The following is an 8,200-nucleotide window of genomic DNA, read 5'->3' as shown; positions in this document are numbered from 1 at the left end:
GCCATCACACCCAACCTGACATTGACGTATTTTTTTGATAGCTGCTCTGAAATTCTTGTCAGATGATTCCAAACGGTGTATTATGTCAGTGTTGATATCTGCTCATTGTGTTTTCTCATTTAAGACTTACTGGCCAGGCAAATCTGGAGGGGGGGAAAGAAGGTGTCACCTTTTGCTATCCTGTGAGAATGGAAATTTCCTTCCTCAGCCTCTGTTAACACTCTAGGAGGGTTCCTGCTGGGTTGGCGGGGAAGTTCAGGCTCCTCACTTGGCCTTCTCTGACACCACCCTGAAGGAGGGATTAGGGTCCCTTGTTATACTTAGGCAAGAGTGGAGGTTTAGGTTCCCTATTTGTCCTTTGCGACGAGCGTGAGGTAGGGCCACAGTATTTTTCTGTGGTGTTTAGCTAAAGTAGGACAGTGTTTGTGGGATTTTTTGTTGGTTATTAAAATTTTTTTTTGTCTTGTTAACTTGCCTCTTTCCTGGTCCTTTAGCTAGAGGGAGCAGGTTTTTATTTGTTTTTGGTTTTTTTTCTTTTTTTGAGTCAGAGGCTCAGTCTGTTGCCCAGGCTGAAGTGCAACATGCCTAGGGCTACTGCAGCCTGGACCTACTGGGCTCAGATGGGCCTTCTGCCTCATCCTTCCAAGTAGCTGGAACTACCTGCACATGACACCACACCCGACCGATTTTTTGGTTTATTGTAGAGACAAGGTCTCTCAAGTTGCCCAGGCTGGTCTTGACCCTTGGGCTCAGGCAATTCACTCACCTCCACCTTCCAAAGTGCTGGGATTACAGGCATGAGCCACCATGCCTAGCTGGGAACAAATTTTGTTTTTGTTTTTGTTTTGGTTTTGCCGGTACTCATTGGTGTGTCCAGGTTGCAGGCTTCTCTAGTATCTGGTGCAGGTATGTAAGAAAAAACAAAACACAACAAGAGAAGAGGAAGAAGAGGAAGGAGGAAGCAAGAAAGAAGAAGGAGAAGGGAGGAGGAGAAGGAGAAGGAGAAAGCTGAAGGAAGAAGGAGGAAAAGGAGAAGAGATTAGGAGGAGAAGGAGAAAACTGAAGGGAGAAGGGAGAAGGAGGAGAAGGGAGAAGGAAGAAGGAGGAGAAGGAAGAAGGAGAATAAGAAAGCAGAAGGGAGAAGAAGAAGGAGGAGACAAGAAAGTAGAAGGGAGAAGGAGAGAAGGAAGAAGGAAGAGAAGAAGGAGTAGGGAGAAGGAGAAGGAGGAAGAGGAAGAAGGAGGAAAAGGAGGACAAGGAGAGGGAAAAAGGAGAAGAGAGAGAAGGGAGAAAACAGGAGGAGGGAGAAGGAAGAGAAGGGAGAAAAGGAGAAGGGAGAAGGAGGAGAAAAGAAGGAGAAGGAGAAAGCAGAAGGGAGAGGGAGGAGAAGAAAGGAGAAGGGAGAAGGAGAAGGAAGAAAGAGGACAAGGTGGAGAAGGAAGAAGGAGAAGGAGGAGGAAGAAGGAGGAAAAGGAAGAAGAAGGAGAGGGAAAAAGGAGGAGAAGGAAGAAAAGGAGAAGGAAGAAGGAGGAGAGGAGAGAAGGAAGAAGAGGAAGAGAAAGAAAGAAAAAGAAGGAAGGAAGGAAGGAAGGAAGGAAGGAAGGAAGGAAGGAAGGAAGGAAGGAAGGAAAGAAGAAACCACTCAGAGAATTCACCATCCCATTGCTCCTTGGGTCCTTAGTCCCTCCCTGGTCTGCCTTTTTCCTACCACCTCTTAGCATCTTCTTATTTTGTGTGATATGTAATGCCCAGGGGCTTTAACTGTGCATAGAAAAATGAATCGGGAGAAGTGTGTTTGTTCCATCTTGTCTGGAACCATAAGGACCCCTTTTTATTTGATATTTTTAACATTTTAATGATCTGTGATTGGGACATGTCTTAGAATTGCAGTGTAGCTGTAATGCAGAGTCTCCTTTTTCTGTAGCACACCTCGCTGTCATGCTTGATTTACAAAGGACCTCACCTTTACTCTCCACAACGGCTTTCTATGGCTACTGTGATAGGTGACTAAAACTTGGTGGCTTAGAACAACACAAATGTATCATTCCTGCAATTCTCTAGCCTAGAAGTCTGACATGGGCTAAAAGTAAGGTGGTAGCAGGGCTGGGTTTCTTTCTGCAGGTTCAAGGGGAAAATCTGTTCCTTGCCCTTTCCAGCTTCTAGAGGTGGCCCACAGTCCTTGGCTTGTGGGCCTCTTCCTGTATCTTCAAAACCAGCAAGAGCCAGACAAGTTCTCACATTGCATCATTCTGACTTCTTCTTTGGCCTCCCTCTTCCACTTTAAGGACCCCTGTAATGGCTCCCCCTAGATGATACAAGCTAATCTCCCTACTTAATGTCAGCTGATCAACAACCTTCATTCCATCTGCAACAACTGCAATTCCCCATTGCTATGTAACCTAACATATTCATAGTCACCAGTTCCGGGGATTAGAATGTGGTCCTCTTTGAGAGGTCATTATTCTGCCACCCACACTACACTTAATGTAGGTGAACACACTTGGTGAATGTCAGCATTGATTTCAATACCACTGTTCCTAACGAGAATAACAAGAAATTCTCACAAGAACTCTGGGAAACAGCTATCGTTACCATCATCTCCCTTTGCAGATGGGAAAATCGAGGTCCCAGAAGATTTATTATCTTGTCCCAGGTCACAAGACTATTGCTGTGGGTGTCCCAGGGCAGGGTTGTGGCTACAGGGCCAGATGTCTAAAGCAGACATCTTTCCAGCTAGAGAAGCTGCCTGTGCATTGACAGCCCCTTCTGCAATATTTATTTTTTTGTTTTTGAGTCAGGGTCTCACTCTGTCGGCCAAGCTGGAGTGCAGTGGCACGATCATGACTCACTACAGCCTTGACCTCCTGGGCTCAGGTGATCCTTCCACTTCAGTCTCCCAAGTAGTTGGGACTACAAGTGCATGCCACCATGCCCGGCTAATTTTTTTAATTTATGTAGAGAGGAGGTCTCACTATGTTTCCTAGGCTGGTCTCAAACTCCTCCTTTGGCCTCCCAAAGTACTGGGATTATAAGTGTGAGCCACTGCACCCTTTTGGCATAGAAAGGGCTCAGTCCTTGAAGCAACAGACCTGAATTCAAACCCTCATCTCCTTCCTCGTTGCACTCTGGCCCTGGGCAGATGACATCAACTTGCCATGTTCCAGTTTCTTCCTGCTCTTTGTGGGAGAGGCCCTTTCATGGCCTAGACCACGGGATATGGAGAAGCCTCAGTCAGGGACAAGTCTTGTGTCTACACCAGTATCCTGACTTCTTAGTTGTCAGGTCCACACCTACCCTATCCTGCCCTGTGGAAGGGAGTCGAGGGAGGTTGTGTCTTGAACTTCAAACCCTGTGTCACCAGGACTGGTGTACTGGGTGGCCCCTGACCCAAAGCATCTATTTATAAAGCATCTGTGAAGTGTGCAACAGACTCCAAAAGGTGAGAGGGGCCAGCCCTGGGCTCCCTCAGCTTCCACACCAGAGCATAGCACCATCCCTTGGGAGTCCAGGCCCCCAAAGCCTCAGTCCCAGCTGCAGCTCCAAGAGGAAGAAACAGGCTGAGAAATGCCCTGGAAAGCACCCAGCCTGACTCCAAGGGGAAAATCAGGAGCTGCAAGTCACAGATGCCTCTGACAAGTCCTCCATCTGCCACCGTGTTGAGGCCAGGGGACTTGTCCAAGCACTTTTGCCATTAGTAACAATACTTAGAATAACTCTCCTGAAGAGCCCAGGTTCCCCCAGCCTTCATACCCAGCCTCCTCTGGGCCTCCCCAGCCCTAATGCAGGGACAGAGATGACAGATTCCCAGAGGTACTTGGCCAAGATCACACGACTCATGTGATGGCAGAGCTGGGCTTTGAGCCTCTGAGTTTGTAAACAACCTTTAGCTGAAACCTGGACTTTGGGAGAGTGTCAAAGTTTGTGCCTCCAGGTGGTCCAGGCCTGTGGGTGGGCCAGTCCCTCCCACCATGATGCACAGGGAAGGCCCATAGAGGAGCTTGGATAAGCCTAAGGCCCAAGAGTTGGAGAATAAAGCAGGAAGGAAATGAGGGGAGGGACAGGAGACAGGAAAGGGATAGAGGACAAGGCGGAGGTGACCATCCGTGACCGCCCAGTCCCCAGGCCAGCTCAAATCTAGAGTAAAGAGAGGACATGGACTTTGAGGGCCTCATTATATCTGCAGTGGGGCCAGAGCTCCACACCTGGCCAGGCACTGCCTCAACTGCTGTGCCACCTTCTGTCAATCACGTCCAACCCAGGCCTCTGTAGTCATATTCACAGGTTCTAGGGATTAGGATATGGTCATGCTTCATGTAGGTAAACGCGCTCAGTGAATGTCAGCTTTGATTTCAATACCGCTGTTTCCAACAAGAATAACAAGAAATTCTCACAAGAACTCTGGGAAGCCACTGTCATTACCATCTCCTCCCTTTGCAGATGGGAAAACTGAGTGAAATGAAGGGGTGACCATCAAAGATCCTGAATGTAGTCCCCTCCCTCAACAGGCAAAGCATTCTAGGTTGATATCTTCGGACACTGCAGGCTGATGGCCTCCTCATTCATTTATTCAGCAAATATTTACCACATACCTACTGTGTGCCAGCCAGAAGGGCTCAGCTGGGCTTTCATACAATGCTGACTCCAGATGCAGGGTTGTGCAGAGCAGGTTAGGCTTTGATTTCCTCAGAACCAGATGTGCACAGAGTTCGTGAAACAAGCCACTACTCATACCAACCACACATTTAAAAAGCCAGCCCTGCACAGAGGCTCACCACCACCCCCCAGGGACCATGTCAACCTGGGCAAGGCTTTGCAGCTGGGGGTGGCCTGGCCTTGCCCACCCAGCCCCCACAGTCAGTGGAATGTGAACAGAGCTTGTGAAGACCTACAGGACAATGGAATCTGCAGATTCAGATGACCAAAGCCAAGCTGGCCACAGACAACAGAATGAATGGGCCAGGAAGAAGAGCTTGACCCTGCTGGGGCTCAGAAAATGGTACCTCAAAGTTTGGGCCCTTGGCATATTGAGTCCTTTGAACTCAAGTTTTTTCTGACTTTCTCCTACCTTCCTGTCTCCCATCCCTGAAGCAAGTTATAGAAACCAAAATTGCTCTTTCCCAAGACGAGTATAGAAACCCTCTCCCTCAAGCAAAACCTAGAAAGGCAACTCTCCCCCATCTTCTGTGAAGACCTTCATTCCAAAGGGGTTGTGCCCCATACTTGGAAGGAAAGAATGCTGCACAGAGAGACTGGGAAGAATCTGAACAATCAGGACTCATTGGGTACCCTGCCCACCCCATCTATTACTGTTATGCCATTCCCTTTGGTTCAATCACATTTCTGCTCAGCTGTCCATTCTTCATTGAGTGCAAAAATGCACATGGACAGTGTTCCCTGGCCTTTTTTTTTAAGTCAGAGTCTCACTTTGTCGCCCAGGCTGGAATACAGTGGCACACTCACAGCCACTACAGCCTCCACCTGCTGGGCTCAGGTGATCCTTCTGCCTCAGCCTTCCGAGTAGCTGGAACCACAGGCATGCACCACCATGCCTGGCTAATTTTTTGATTTATTGTGGAGACAAGGTCTCACCAAGTTGCCCAGGCTGGTCTTGAAGTTAGGAGTTAGGCAATCCTCTCATCTCTGCCTCCCAAAGTGCTGGGATTACAGGTGTGGGCCACCATGCCAGGCTCAGACCTTTGAATCTTTGTTTCTTCATTTTAGATCCAGGGGACACATGTGCGGGTTAGTGATATGAGGTTTGGACTTCTGTTGAGCCTGTCACTCAAATGGTGAACATAGTGCCCAATAGGTAGTTTTCAACCCCTGTTCCCCTCCATCCCACCTTTAGGCATCCCCAGTGTCTGCCATCTCATCTTTATGCCCATGGGTTGAGTCTTCATTTCCAAGGGCTACTGTAAAACTTTGATTAAGTAAATTTGTCACGCTTTTCTCATGTTTGTCTGTCTTTTGTTATAGAAGTGTGGGCTGTGATCCTATGGTGAGGAAAGGATCCCGTCTTTTCTGCCGCTACAACCTCAGCAGAAAGAGAGAGAAAGGATCAGTGTGAAGCCACGTGTGGGCCCTGTTGGCCACGAGAGTGTGGGGCCCCAGGCCGAATCACAGTTCATGGGCAAGCAGGGCCCAGGAGTTCCCCTCTGAGAGGGCTTTAGAGGACAGTCTGGTCACAAAAACTCAAAGACTCTAGCCATCTGGTAGACTGTGGAGCCAGTCTAGCCCTGCTTAAGGCAGTTCAGTGCTAGTAACACAGGTGAGCTCTAGAATTGGGGTTCAGCCCAAGAGGTCAAGCAGGTTCTTGGTTTAGCACTGGAAGGAACTCAAGCATGAGCTGTAAGTAGGAGATAGATGTATGTTTGTTAAAGAAAGAAACAGATCTGGCCAGGCGCGATGGCTCAAGCCACTGCACTCCAGCTTGGGCTACAGAGTGACTCTGACTCAGAAAAAAAAGAAAAGAAAAATGGATTCATAGGCAGAGCAGCATCCCACGTGCATCGATGAAGGTGTCACTTGGAAAGTGACAGTAAGTTTATTGAAATGACAGGGCAGGTTGCTCCATAGACAGAGCAGTCCGGGCTTGTCTATATGAAGAAGAGCAATGCCATGGGTGACAGGCTGAATATGGTGTGGTCAAAGTAGCAGGGGGTGAAAATATTCACCAAGACAGTTATGAATTAAGAAAGATTGCCAGGCATGGGGGCTCACTCCTATAATCCCAGCACTTTGGGAGGCTGAGGTGAGAGGATTGCCTGAGCCCACAGTTTTGAGACCAGCCTGGGCAACTTGACAAGACCTCATCTCTACAATAAATCAAAAAATTAGTTGGGTGTGGTGGTACGTGCCTGTAGTTCCAGCTACTTGGAAGACTGAGGCGGAAGCATCGCCTGAGCCCAGCAGGTGATTTTAAAAAATTTTTACAGTAATATGTTAAGCAACAGGTGGGTTATTCATGGGTTTTCTAGGAAAGAGGTGGGGAGTTCTCAGAATCGAAGTTTCCTCCCTTTTTTAAGCCATGTAGGGTAGCTGGGCTTATTGGCTCAGCGTGTAATCCCAGCACTTTGGGAGGCCAAGGCAAGTGAATTGCCTGAGCCTATGGGTTCGAGACCAGCCAGGGCAACTTGGCAAGTAACCTCATCTCTACAATAAATAAAAAATTAGCTGGGCGTGGTGGCGCACACCTGTAGTTCCAGCTACTTGGAAGGCTGAAGTGGAAGATCACCTGAGCCCAGCAGGTCGAGGCTGCAGTGGCTGTGAGCTTGCCACTGCACTCCAGCCTGGGTGACAGAGTGAGATGCCAACTCAAAAAAAAAAAAAAGAAAAGAAAAGAAAATCCTAAGAAATTAGCAACAACAGCAAACTTTGAAGATTGAATACATAAATTTAACTAGATTCCTCATATCAACCAATACATAATTTCAACTATGTCAATATACAAAAAGCAGTCCAGGTGTAGTGACTCATGCCTATAATCCTAGCACCTTGGGGGGGCTGAGGTGAAAAGATCACTTGAGGCCAGGAGTTTGCGACCAGCCGGGCAACATAGCGAGAGACCTCTTTATAAAAAAATCAGAAAAGTATCAGAGTTGTGCTGCATGCCTGTAGTCTCAGCTACTTGAGAGGCTGAGGCAGGAGGACTGCTTGAGCCAAGGAGTTCAAGACCAGCCTTGGCAATGTTGCAAGACCTTATTTACACACACACACACACACACACACACACAAAATTAGAAAGCTGGAGGGGAGAGTCCTGAGGGGTTTGTAACCGGTGAGTGTTATGGTCTGAATAACACTCAGCTGCTCCCCTTGATACCAATTAATCAAAGGAACAGTGAAAGAAGCTTATTTCTGAGTTCAAATCCAGGGAGCAGAGCCAGAACTTGAGATCTTTCTAAAATGGTTCTGCTCACCCTCCGGGAGAGTTGTTAGTACCTATACATTAGCCATGTGACCAGCAGAGCATTGTATAGATCTTGAGTTTCAGCCGTGTTTATCAATAGTGACATTTTTCAATCCCGACTTCCGGGTGCCAGGTATCAGAGGTATCTCATAGCTTTTATCAGTAGGGCCCTAGCAGAAGCATTCATCAAACTTGCCATAAGCTGGGCTCGGTGGCTCAGCCTGTAATCCCTTGCCTTGGGAGGCTGAGGTGAGTGGATTGCCTGAGCCTGCGGGTTCAAGACCCGCCTGG

This window comes from Carlito syrichta, unplaced genomic scaffold, assembly GCF_000164805.1.
Source record: "Carlito syrichta isolate Samal-C Ts95f unplaced genomic scaffold, Tarsius_syrichta-2.0.1 Scaffold310000, whole genome shotgun sequence".
NCBI lineage: Eukaryota > Metazoa > Chordata > Mammalia > Primates > Tarsiidae > Carlito > Carlito syrichta.
Note: the sequence above shows the minus strand (reverse complement) of the source record.